Here is a 14,228-nt window from a genome sequence, read left to right as displayed (position 1 = left end):
ATGCTTGTTTAATGTTCAGTTGAAAAAGGGAAGTCCAACGGAGGGCCAGATATTATGAGCCTCTCTTAAAGAGAAGAGCTGTCAATGAACTACAAAGCAATTTATAGTCTCAGCCTTCCATACCAGGACAATTTCTGAGCATGGTCTGTAGAGAGCCTAAAAGTGCTTATTTAGTGCTTGATGCTTCCCCAAATGCCACGACCCTTAAAGGAAAACACCACAGTTTTTCAATATTTTACTATGTTCTTACCTAAACTTAGATTCATTAAAACATACCCATCTTTTTTCAATGCATGCACTTCATCTTTGCACAGCGCTCCGTGAATGTGTTAGCATTTAGCCTAGCCCCATTCATTCCTTAGGATCCAAACAGGGATGAATTTAAAAGCCACCAAACAATTTCATGTTTTCACTATTTAAAAACTCTTACATGAGTAGTTACACGAGTAAGTATGGTGGCACAAAATAAAACGTGATGATTTTTTAAGTGGATAAAAATGAGAACTATATTGTATGGTGGAAGAGCTTAGTTTGCAGCACTTCGACCACTGGTGCAGTAATATCATCACTCCTCCTCTCACTGAATTTTATTTTGTGCCACCATACTTACTCGTATAACTACTCATGTAAATAGGGAAAACATGGAAATGTTTGGTGGCTTCTAAATTCATCCCTGTTTGGATCCTAAGGAATGAATGTGGCTAGGCTAAATGCTGAAGTGCATGCATTGATAAAAGATAGGAAAGTATTAATTTTTCTAAGTTGAGGTAAAAAATACTAAAATATAAAAAAATGGTGGTGTTTTCCTTTAAAGCTAACATGAATTCAAATTGCCCCTATTTAAAGTTTACGTGCATGATTTAACTGCGCACCAAATTCCAAAAATCATAGACTGTAAAAAAAGATGGACGACGCCCATTCGCTTTCTTACATTGGTATAAAGTGAAGCCGCCAGTGTCCCGATACGGCATTGACATCTTGGATCTTTTGTCTACGGAGTAGCGATTTCGGGATCAGTCCTGCCCAATAGTGAGCAGGACGTAAAGCCGCGAAATCAAGGCCCCGCCCTCACTTTCGCAGAATGCGCGTATAACGGCTTTCAATCATGACGTGACACCACCGTTTTTATAACTAACTAAAAACAAACTTATTTTAAAAACAAACACTTGAATTTACATCAACGTGATAGTAAATGACAGAAACCAGCTTCGGAAAAAAGATAATTGAAGTATAATTAAATTGTTTAGTTGGTCTCAAGTCCCATTGAATAACACGGGGGAGGCGGGGTTTATGATGCTCACATTGACCGTTTAACCGTTAACCGAAGGTAAGAATGTATGACCGATTAACATTATCAGTTAAAATAAAAAAATATTTGTTAATATGGTGCGTGTCGTCATGAGCCGACAGACATTTCGCCACTTTTTCTATCTTTAATTTGTGAATGTCCTGTAAATGACACAAATGATTGCTGCCCTGACGGTCTGATCATTTGTATGCGTGTTTGGAAGCTGAACGGAGACGCGCGTGTGTCCCGGACCACATGTGAGCGAAGCTTCCCTAAATATTCCGCTCTACTGTTCAAGCGCTCCACTCAGTCGCTCACCGCCCAAGCAAGCGCTCCGTTAACTTTCCGCTCACGCTAGCAAATAAACCAATTCCCATTCAGATCCCGCTCCGACATAAAAAAAATTTAGTAAGCCTAATTGTTTTCTGTACTGACGTTCTTGGATAATTGCATTTAATTAAAGTATTAGCTGATAAATCGCAGTTATGTACAGTTGTGTGTTGGCTAGACCTAGTTTAACTGATACGGTGCTCCGGATATAATTCAAATTAACAAATTGTTTCCACGACATCCACGTTTTACTAATTCACAATTGTAAGTAATAATAAATGTAATAAGTAATTACGAAATATTATAATAATTCGTTCCCCAACGAACTATACTATTATATAAATATATTATTTGAAAAAACTAAAATAAATTGAAGAACAATTTCAAGTGCAAAGTGCAAATTTACAGTGCATCAGTAAATACAGAACACAGCTGTGTCTTAAAGAAATTAAAATTAGACAGTATTTATGAACCTGTAAATGTACAAAACGAATGCAATACAGAAGGCCATGAGTATTTATTTATGGCATTTTCAATAGTATATTAGTAGCTAAATTAACGTGTATCTAATATAGTATGAAAACGAATAAATCATTATTTTGGCTAAATTCATCTGGATAGATCATTTTAGTCAGACTGATTTGTCAACATTTCAGAAGCTTAAATGCTATCTAAAACAACTTACATTTTATCCCGAGTGTTACTTGGTCGGAAATATGTAGAAATATAGCCTACGCGAGAGCAAATTACAGAACAAAAATGTTTAGCTGCACGCGGAACCGAACGAAAAGCCGTTAATTAAGCGGACTCTGTAAAATAGAGGACGTGCTGAATCAGTCGAGTCGGCAGAGATTATCATCAATGTTTATAATGTTCATCGCATGCTGTTGATGAAAAAAATTAATATCTAAATGTTCATGAAAGAGTCAAGTGTTCAGTCAGTTAATACTAAAGGCACCGGCGTTTTTGGCTGAAGCTTCCTCATCCACGGAGCGGAGAACTATACAGGTTTTTATTTTAAGTGGTTTTAATGCTGGTAAGCAATCAGTTATATTATGGCATTTTGTATTTGTGTTGATCAGTGTTAGATTAAAGTAATTTTCATCTTTAAAACTGCATCTAGATGCAGACGACGCTACATTTATACTGTCATCTTAGTTTCATTTCTATATAAGGCTGGCGACTTCATTAAAACAATATTTGAACTCCATAACTTATTGCTATAGATTCTCGAACTATCAAATTACCAAAGGGCATACTGGGATGAGTGAGCGGTGCTGCGTATTGAGCGAGCGGAGCGGAAACTTCGGAAATGCGCTCTGATGGAAATATTACCGCTCCGCTCACATGCTCTGTTCCATAAACATCTCTCTTTTTTGCACAAACGGAGAAAGACGACGCAAAAACAAAACTTTCTGAAAAGCATCCTGCTTTAGAAATGACCACTGTGGTAGATAAAACGGAGACAATCTGCCCTTTTTGGATATTAATCCTCTGGACTGATCGCGTGCTTTTTAATAAGGTGAATATATTGCGTGAATATCTGATAATGTATGAATCCTGGTTCTGTTGTTGATCTGTCGCTGCTGTTTGCACGTTCAAATTAAATCTTTTGTTTTTACTAGTTCACAGACAACCGTCAACTGTATTTTTACTGAATGACAATTTCATATTAAAATCTTATCAGTTAACGGTTAATGTTCGGTTTAGAAGCTACGGTTGTCGGTCGGGAAAATTAACTGATATGAGCATCCCTAAGGGACCAGTCATTGGGGGCGATCGAGACGTTTTGGCTTCACTTATCAGGGCTTGTGCACCACGCTTGCTCCAAGTATGTCTGTCTACTTGTTTATCAAAATATAAATAATACTTTCCTCCACCTCATGATTTTTTTATTGGATAAAGTCACATATCTATCCTACTATTTAGCTCCACCCCTTTGATTCTTTTCACAATCCATCAGATTCCCAATGAATAATGCAATTTTTTGGGGGGGGGGGGAGACAAGAACAATCCAGCCAAAGCAATTACAATAGTGGCACATAATACATTACTTTACTATTAACACAACTGTAGCACAAACTTTCCCTTTTCACCTTAACCATGCAAAGCCAGTTTACTTCAGTAATAGTAACCAATATTTTAGCTTTCCAAAATATTTTTGCAGTTCTTAATAAACCACAAATACTGCAGGAGCTCTTGCAGTATGAACCAACCAGTCTGTTTCATTTAATTGTTGTATACAGACTATGACTTGCCATGTGTTGTAGCACACAAGCTCTCATTCGACCCCAAAACGTACCCTTTGGTTTCTTAAAAAAAGACTCAATGTGGGTGCAAACATTCTCATTTCTGAAAAGTACAATTGGTTGTAGAATTATAGCACAGAATCATTCAAGCAAAAAACTTCTGTAATCTCAAGATACAAGAGCTCAGCTTTTAGTTCCCTTTAATTAACTTGATTCATAATCACAACAACAATGTCTAATGGAGGGTCAATAAGCAGTTCAGTTTGAAATGGGTCCTCATCACTGATTACCGGTTAGTGACCGTTGTGTGCTCTCTGAAAGAAAGCAGTGGAGCAGTTATGAACTACAAGCCTGGTCACCCATCCCTGCGCTCCTTCTGTCAGGGTCACGGTGACCTTTGAACTCAAGGTCCAAAAGCCCACAGAGACACATGGACACCAGCTGCTAAAAAATGAGAGAAAATCTCAGCAATAAATTGCACATGGTTTGTTCTGGATCAACTTTAGCATAAAAATACAACTGAGGACAAATATTGGAGATTAATGTGTTCGGAGCTATTGGCAAACACTTGAAATGGCCTCCCTAATTCCTTTAGTAAGCGCTCCTGAATCTGCTGGACAAATGCATCCTGGTTTTTGTGCTTTAAGCTGGTTAATTCAGAATGCATGCTTATAGTCTGCATGGCAAGAGTTTGATGTTGATGATAGAGCAGATGACAGGAATGTGTAGTGGCTCTGTTGTTGGAAGCAGGCGAGTGAAAGCTCTTGGAATTCTAGACTGTTCCTTAATCAGTTTAACAACTCATAAACAAACTCCCCACTTGACAGATACAAACACGATGCCTGGCTTTAGTTTGAGTCGTAAGGGTCTTTAATGTGCATAGGCCTACAGTAGTGTCTCTATAGAATATGATCCTTGTCTTAAAGGGCACCTATGTGTGTTGGCAGTGTGTGAACACAACCTCCCTACGATGAAAATAATTCACCTGCTCCTTGTTTTTTAATCCCCATTAAACCAAAACGGTCTCATTAGACATGCCATTTTGATTCTCTTATCAATTTGAGGTCACATTGATAAAGCCCCGCCCACTAACAGTCCTGCATTATCATAGTTTCCACCCTCAGTAAGTTGTACTGTGATACTAGATACTATTGTCTCAGTCTGTATTAATCAGATCTATTTTACCTGAAAGCGCTCACTGTCTGTTTGTAAGGAAGCGAGGAGATGTAGCTCATTTGCATTTAAAGGTACAGACATTAAAAAAACGCGTTTTTGCTCCCACCCAAATAGGGGTATTTTGGACATGCTATAATAAATGATCTGTGAGGCATTTTGAGATGAAACTTCACAGACACATTCTGGGCACACCTGAGACTTATATTACATCTTGTAAAAAATCTTTTAACCACAGTTAGTTTGTAATGTTGCCGTTTGTGCATAAACAACATCTGCGAAGTTACAACGTTCAAAATTCAGTGCAATGGGAGATATTTGCTTTATTGTGTCTTCAGATGCAAATTAAGCAAATAAATCCCACCATTTGCGCATTTTGCAAAATTTTGATTTAACTTGTGTCATTTGCGGGTGAAATTTAGATATGAATACACACAATTTGCCGGCTTTAGCTAGCTTGTAGACTAAATATGTATTAATATTATATATATATATATATATATATATATATATATATATATATATCAAATTGAGTATATAAGTTTTTTACAACTTACCATTGTCTGACCTCCTCAATCATCTTCTTCCAAGAAAGATCCTTTTTCTTCCTGTTTTTATAAAAGTACGAAGATGTGTCGTACAACTCCGTGAGTCTACATACAGCGTCGATGATTTTGTCCTCCATTGTTGTTTCGTATTTTCTGCCTCAGCTCGCTACATCGTAATCACGTCACTACTAAAGCAAGCTCCTGGTTGGTTAAAGTGGCGCGAAAATGCACCAAAGTTCCGATTTTTCAACGCGTCAAATGCCCGAAATGCTCAATTCGCGCCATTATTTGGACGAATCCCGTCATTCATCGCAGCCTTAATCTAACGCGTCTTTGCATTGACTTAACATGTAAATCACTCGCACAGTCGCACTTAACGCTTTATTCGTGTCTGGTGTAAACGCACCATTAAACGTTAGTTGATTTTTATACAATATTTTTAACTACAGTTAATGTGTAATGTTGCTGTTTGTGCATAAAATAACATCTGCAAAGTGACAATGCTCAAAGTTTAATGCAACGGTTTAATGCTTTAACAGAAATCGCTTTTAAAGAAACTACAGGGAACGGCTAGATTGCCTACAACTGAGCCTCTTTCTGGTATAGTTACATCACTATCCCCAAAATTTACATAAACCCTGCCCCTGGGAACACACAGCAAAGGTTTTTTTAATATGTTTCAGTGTACCCCATAAACACAATCAAACCCTAGAAAACTCCCAATCCCCCCCAACATGCCCTATAAAATGGAACTAAAAGTGGTTCACTGGCTCATAATCATAGGGAAACCAGTTTAGGTGCTACCTGTATATAGCACAACTATAATGGTTCTACATAGGTGCTATACTGGTGCAATATAGCACATAAAGTGGTTAATCCCTTATGATTAGGAGCCAGTAAACCACTTTTAGTGCTATTTAGCGCCTTTTCTTTTTTAGAGTGTGACCCCAAATACAAAAAATATACAAAGGCTGTAACTGAAGGCTGCATTCAAAGACTAAGGGGGTGTGCACACTGCACACCAAAGTAGGGCTGTCGCGGTAACCGCATTACCGCATGACCGCGCTACTGACAAGCACAACCGCATGGAAAAAAAGCAACCGCAACAACCGCGCCTTTTCACGTTAAATTCATGAAACTATATGCAGCCTTGTTTTTCACGTCATGCAGTACATGTATAATAAAGGCCAAATAGATTGTCAAGAGTTAAGAGAGTAGGCCAATTTGTTTTTCGTAAATTTCAATTAAAAATGTAATACTTCATATTTCGTTAAATCATAGTGAATGTGTGAAAAAGTAAAACTGAGATGACAGAATAACTGTGGCGTCGTCTCCCTCTAGATGCAGTTTTAAAGATTAAAAGTACTTTAATATAACTGATCAACCCAAATAACGCCAAAATATAACTGGTTGCTTACCAGTATTAAAACCTCATAAAAAAGACCTTTATAGGTTTTTTCTTTGTGCATCTGCAGCGTCCGCTCCGTGGATGCAGCCAATATAACGCCGCGGTTGCTTTTGTGAACTGACTGAATGCACACTTGACTTTCACATTTAAATATCCAAGTTTTTCATCAACAGTATCTGCGTGAAACTTTATAAACATTGATGATCATCTGCCGACTCGACTGTTTTATCACATCCTCTATACACGGAGAGTGTCTGCTTTATTAACGGCTTTTCGCTCCGCGTGAGCTAAACGTTTCCGCTTCTTTTTACTCGCATATAATTCTACATATTTTCGACAAAGGAAGACACAGGATATAATGTAAGTTATTATAGATAGCATTTAAGCTTGTTCTGAAATGATGACAAATCAGTGTGACTGAATATGACCTCTCCAGCTTAATTTAGCCAAAATAATGATACATTCGTTTTCATACTTTATACACGTTATAATATAATTTATCTACTAATATATTATTAAAAATGCCCTAAATTATTATGCATTGCTTTCTGTATTGCATTCGTTTTGTGCATTTACAGGTGCACAAATACTGGCTAATTTTAATTTCTTTAAGACACTGCTGTGTTCTCTAATGGCCGATGCTCTGTTAATTTTCGCTTAACAAGCCTAAATGATGTTCTTCAATTTATTTTTGTTTTCTAAAAAATATATTTAGCTGTAGTATAGCTTGTGTTAATCTTTTTTCATAAGGGGAAATACATGTAGCCTACACTTATTAGTTGACCTCATTGTTCTGGATTTAAAAAATAATTTTATTTTAGTAAATGAAGGCGGTAAAACCGCATACCGCGCTGGTGAGCCACGCAAAATCACCGCAAGGGAAATTCCTTCACTGCGACAGCCCTACACCAAAGCTTCTGAATGCGGTTGAAAACACGCCGACTGCCAGCGCGACCAAAACTCGCCAGCTGCTGGCTTTTTTGAAAAGTGCCATGCTTCCATTGGAAACAACTGAAAACATACGTACACGCCTTGGTGTGCACGCCCGCTTAATGCATCAAAGTGGCAGCGCCTTGTTTTAAAGACTGCTTCAAATAAATAAACATTCAAATCCTTAGTTAGATTAAAGGATATATTCTGCAGATAAATAGCCACTGTCATTGTTTTACTTTAATATATTATGCATAGCGTTAATATTACTTCTGCATTAATGTGTTAATGCGGTTTTCATTTCAGTATATTTATATAGTTAGTTGTATAGTTAATGTGTACTATTTTATTACAGCAAAATTTATGACAGCTCCATCTTTTAAAAGTCATCTCTGCTGTATCCGCAGAGCCGGCGCCAGACCATAACTAACAGGGGGGCACTCGGCTTCCAACGGGGGGCACGCATTAGCAACAATAACTTGCAAAAACAAGACATTAAAACAACAAATACAGCAAGCACACACTCATACAACTAGTACAGACTGTCAGCTCATTTCCCGTATAAAGTGCAAAAGACCACAAACTATGCGCACAACTATTGAACTTCGACCGCGGCGTGAGCGCAAGCTGAGCTCCGCTGCGCTTGGCTCGACGCAACAACAAACTGCCCTCGCGCGGCGCAAGCCATTGAAATGAATGGGTTTCATAGCGCAGTGCACACCGCGTCCTAGCTTTAAAAAACTGCTTTACCATAATCACGTCGTAATGCTGTTAACGGTCTATAGCCACACTTCACATTTAAGCTTACGTAATTTAAAACAACGCTAACTTACCTTTAAAATAGCTGAAGACGGCGTGTAAGAACATTAAACTTCCTTAAAACAGTGTCCTGTAGATTTGTAAATTCCACCTCGACCTCTAATCTCTGAGTTTGAGCCAGTCTGTGTTTGCATGAAGATGAAGCAGGCGGTGCTGGTTCGTTCTAAATGTTTTAATATCCATATTTTACACGATCCATAAAATGCTGCGAAAAAACGCGTTGCTAGTATCTAGTCACAAATATGCTAAAGACGACAGGTGAGACGCGGCAATACATCCAATCAGAGAAACTGGTCTATTTTATTTAAAGAAAACATATATCAACTATATTTTCCTCCTTTGATTACATTACAAGTCATGAAACATTTAATGTTTAATTTATTTTAATTATTCTTGATATATATTAAAGTAATAAAAACTTTGTAGGGGGGGCACAACAACCTGTTCGGGGGGGGCACTGCCCGCGAATCCCCCCCCCTTGACGCCGGCCCTGTGTATCCGGACGGCTCCTGTCACTGTAAACAAAAGTTGTGGATGGGAATAGATGGTGAAGCAACTAGGAAATCCTCCGTAAACTAGACCGTCTCATTTCGATTTGACCTTCATGGACTTCGAAGTCTGAGTCTTGCAAAGGATCCAGCCTCTGAATTAAGATGCAGCTAATCTATCAAAACAATCATATACAAACATGGCCACAACACTACATTATTTGAACAAGGTCAGTGTGCTGAGTTATGCACAAGAAAGCATTTTGAACATTACGTCCGTTAAACAGGAAACATTTGGTTTAACATAGAAGTTTATAAATAAAGAAGTCTAAAAACACAGTCTGATTTGCTCAGTGCCGATTTAACAAATAAACCCGTGAACAGCTTGTTTGCTCTACAGCCACATCAGCCTCACCCTATAACTCAATTTACCTGCGTACTTCTCTAAACACTCCCCCTCTTCTATCTCAGCCGAATGCTCATTAACTCCCTTTACTTTCCCTAATAATGCCAAATGAAACGATTTGTCATGCATTTGACACTAGGGGCTAGCTGGCGACGTAATTGGTGTGTGTTTGTTCAAGGGCTGCCAGGAAAAACAGCCGAAGTCCACCTCAGTAGTGGGAACAGAGACCGGGCGCACAAAAGTGCGCTTTCACATAGCCGAGCCCTGGGGGGAGCGTGGGGCCCGGGGCCCGAGAGATGACTGCGTACTTTCAGCCTCTTCCCCGACATGTTTTCATAAACACCAGGAATGCCGTCAGAACGGCACAGTCCCAAGTCCCTTCCTCTTTTTATGAGCATCAGTCTATCATCGACCAATCAGAGACGGCACGCAGAGCCGTGCGGAGAGGTCGCGCCTACCTCTGCGAGTGGGAAGATGATATGTAACGTTAGCTACTGTATCTACAGCATGAGGCAATTCTGGGAAAGATTCATATTGTCTAAAAAAATGGGGACATGAAATCAAAACATAGCATAATCCAAGCATCGTTAATCTTTCTCTTAGCGTCGCTCACATTTATATCTCAGCTCGGTTGAATAACGGCTAGGCCCCAAACTTGGGTGATGATGACGCACCTCGAGAGATTCATGAGTCAGGAACGCTCAGCCTCCCGTTTGTCTGGAATCATTCATTTTGTGTCGGCAGTTTCAAAGAAATGACACAAGAGCACATTTTACACTACAGTAACAATATTTTGCATCAAGAAAATAAAGTGTATTTTTAAAACCAGTAGTGTTTAAACATTTATGCACATATTACGACTATTCTGCACCATAATGTGTACTTTAAGTTTTTTCCTTTTCACTTTATTGCAGCAGACGCCAAATTCTTGACATGTTAGGGGTTAAAAGTCATCAATTTCCTTTTAACATATTTTATTGGTGGCTGAGATGCTACTTTGCCCATTCAAACATTATATTAGCATATGGGAACAGCCGGACAGCTTTCATCATCCTCCAAGACACCGTCTTTGACGATCATGCAGAGATACAGAAGCACGTGTACTCTCACATAAGCACAGTTTTTCCAAACACAAGAAAGCCTACAGAGAAATTCATCTGAATAATTCGGAGGTTGTGCGATGCCACCATAATACTGAAATATGACTTTCATCGGTTAATGAGCGCTAGGTTTTCATAGGGACACCATGATCTCACTCACTGTAATTAGGTTACAGAGTTTCTTGCTAAAACTGATTGTGTGTGTCCTACCGGCTGATGGATGGAAATGCTATGCCGAGAGCACATTTTAATACCCCAGATTTTCAAACCCACTTACTGTTCTCAGTCTTTCTTCAGAAGACAATACCCGTAACACAATTACTGTAGGATAAAATTTGCCTGGGTCCTAAAATAACTCCCACAAAGAGACAGTACACTTCCAAGTAACTCTCATGCATGTCCTCACTTCAAAGACGCATAATTATTTCTATGTTAATGCATGCTAATGACGAAAGCATCTTCAAAAAACAAAACAATCTTGGTACCTTTGTTGAATATCTACTTATGGAGCTATACAAGTGTTTTTATTTAGACACAAGGAGGGGGGTACAAACGCAACATATATCTGTGTGGTTAAAATAGACAATATTGATGGCAATTACCATGCAAAACTCTCCAACATAACGCTAATTTTTATTGGTGGCTGCTATTGCATTGCTATGTAATTGCTAATTTGTTCTGAGTCATTTCGCTAGAGGCGTTGTTGTTTAAGCCGTAAAGCCCACCCACAACATCTACGATATTCCTGTGTCTACATACAATATGCCATTCATTCAAAGTAAATTTGTCTATTTTACTGCTCAATGAGTAAAAGTAAGTCTGACATGAGTCTAAATGCAATGGTTATGTGTCCATATAGACATAACTCTGTTAAAGGGACACTCCACTTTTTTTGCTCCTCTAATTGATTTTTACCTTTTTGGAATCCATTCAGCTGATCTCCGGGTCTGGCGGTACCACTTTTAGCATAGCTTAGCATAATCCATTGAATCTGATAAGACCATTAGCATCGCGCTAAAAAATAACCAAAATAGCCATGTAAAGTCCTTGATTATTACGCCAGAATGAGAGTATAGTTTCTAGCCATATCTGCCTAAAACAATCGCAACTTTTATTTTCCGTCGGTCTTAAGGGGATCGCACACCGGCCGCGCCGCGCCGTTCAAAAAAAAAATCAAACACATTGTTTTCTGGGTATACGCACACCGCCGCCGCCAGGTGGGGCCTGTCCGCGCCGCCCAGCTGTGACTCAGGAAGTTGCTCAAATCCCTGTCGCGCCACACAGCGCCACTCACATAGTTTAACATTAAATAACATCATATTTGTCCCAAATCATTAACGATTAACATTGGCTGCTAACGTATATTTTGCATTTTGAAGTAGATGCTATCTGACGAAGCTCGCGCTATTTAATGTGCACTTCCGGTTTACAATACATCCGAGTTGTCCTAGACGCGACTCGACGCTGTGCTGAGCTGCGCGGCCGGTGTGCGATCCCCTTTAGTACACGATGTAACTACAAAAGAGTCAAGTTTTTGGTTATTTTATAGCGCCATGCTAATGGTCTAATCAGATTCAATGGATTATGCTAAGCTATGCTAAAAGTGGTAGCGCCAGACGTGGAGATCAGCTGAATGGATTCCAAAAAGGTAAAAATCTCTGAATAAACTCTAGGGGAGCTGTAAATGAGCATTAGGACTGAAACGAATAGTCAACACTGTCGACAACATCGACAACAAAAATTTGTCGACAAATATCTTTGTTGTCGAGAAGTCGTTTGGTTTCACTTTACCTGATGTAAGGGCCTGCAATGTCGTGATTTGACTGCTACGATGCGGTAGCGCTAGAGTGTAATGCAGCCCTTACACATTTGCGATAGAAGACAGCGCGGATTATGGCGTAGTGTAAATGTATCAGCACAAACATTTCAGAAAACTTCAAACCAAGAAAGCGATCGAGTTTAAGAGTCAGGATATTGTTATAGTAACACTTTTAGATCTTATAGTCTGTTTTAGAAAAGAAGCTCTTGATACTGCTGACAAGATATGTTTGTGTTAAAAAAAAATATTTTGTCTGTAATGCTGCTTAGTGTTTGTTTATTTTTTGACATGACATGCTCAAAGTTCACTAAAACAACTATTTCAAATGCTGAAGTGATTTTCTTTATTATTTATTAGTTAGAATATGTATAACTTAATGTTTTTAACTAATTGAAAAAGCTGAATAGTCGATGATTAGTCGATTAATCGGTCTAATAATCGATAGATTAGTCGATTTTCAAAATAATCGTTTGTTGCAGCCCTAATGAGCATATTTTTTTTAAAGTGGAGTGTCCCTTTAAAGATAAAAGTCAAAAGTTTTGTGCATTACTGCCCTGAGTCTAGAGATAAACGAGTGAAGAGGTTATTGTCCAGCAGAGCTGTGCTCGGACGTGTTAGCGCTCCCAGGAGAGGGAGTGAGGTGGATTTCTTCTACTTTTCTTTTATCATATGCTTGGCTGCACAACTGTGCTCTTCCTAATTGTTTCCAGAAGAGACAGATCTTGTTTGTGTCTTGCTGGAGTGGAAAATGTCCCGTTTCCTGCTCTTTTCTCTTGCATTAATGAGGAAGTGGATTTGGCCACCTGTTCTGAGAGAGAATCGGGAGAGGAGTTGAAAAATAAAACCTCTTCCAATTTTTCTTCTTCTTGCGCTCTGTGTGTGTGTGTTTCAATTTATATGGGACACTTTCAAAATCCAGTGTACTATGCTAGACCGATCCAAGTTTTACTCATAGTTTGAGACTCAATAAAACACACACACACGGAAAACACTGCAGGTTCCATCCCCACAAATATTCTGACCACAACCTGCTGCTCATCCATGAAAAATTATTTTTTTGCATCACATCCTGTGGATCGTGGTAGAATTCCGGGAAACTCGGAACGGTAAAACTTGTTTGTGTTCACACACTCCCATTCTATCACTAGATTACACTTCCTACTGGGATGAAATCATAAATCAATACATCAATCCCTGCCAAAGCACAGTAATGAAATATATCAAAGTCATAAACATTTTTATGATTAATAACAAATGACCTTATATGATGTCTTTTGATTATCTTTTTAATCAGCTATCTGCCAGTCTTCAGCTACAACATAAACAAAGATAAAGTATACAACACTGCTACAAAATCACAATCTAAAGTTTCTAAAACGTTATCATTAAGTATTAAACTTCACTGTGTAACTCATCCCTTCTTGGGATTATATGAATCCCTCCTCAAATCATAAGACTTAAAGGGGATATATGATGGAAATCTGACTTTTTCCATGATTAACTCTTTCACCGCCAGCATTTTTTTAAAAAGTTGCCAGCCAGCATTTTTCATGATTTTCACAAAAGTTGAATGCCTTCCCAGATCCCATTCAGAGCGATCTTTAAAACAGACACCGACATGCAGCTGCTTGCCATAGGGCAATACTTCCGGGTTTAAAAAGTTGTGATAG

Source organism: Misgurnus anguillicaudatus, chromosome 1 (assembly GCF_027580225.2).
Source record: "Misgurnus anguillicaudatus chromosome 1, ASM2758022v2, whole genome shotgun sequence".
NCBI classification, from domain to species: domain Eukaryota; kingdom Metazoa; phylum Chordata; class Actinopteri; order Cypriniformes; family Cobitidae; genus Misgurnus; species Misgurnus anguillicaudatus.
Note: the sequence above shows the minus strand (reverse complement) of the source record.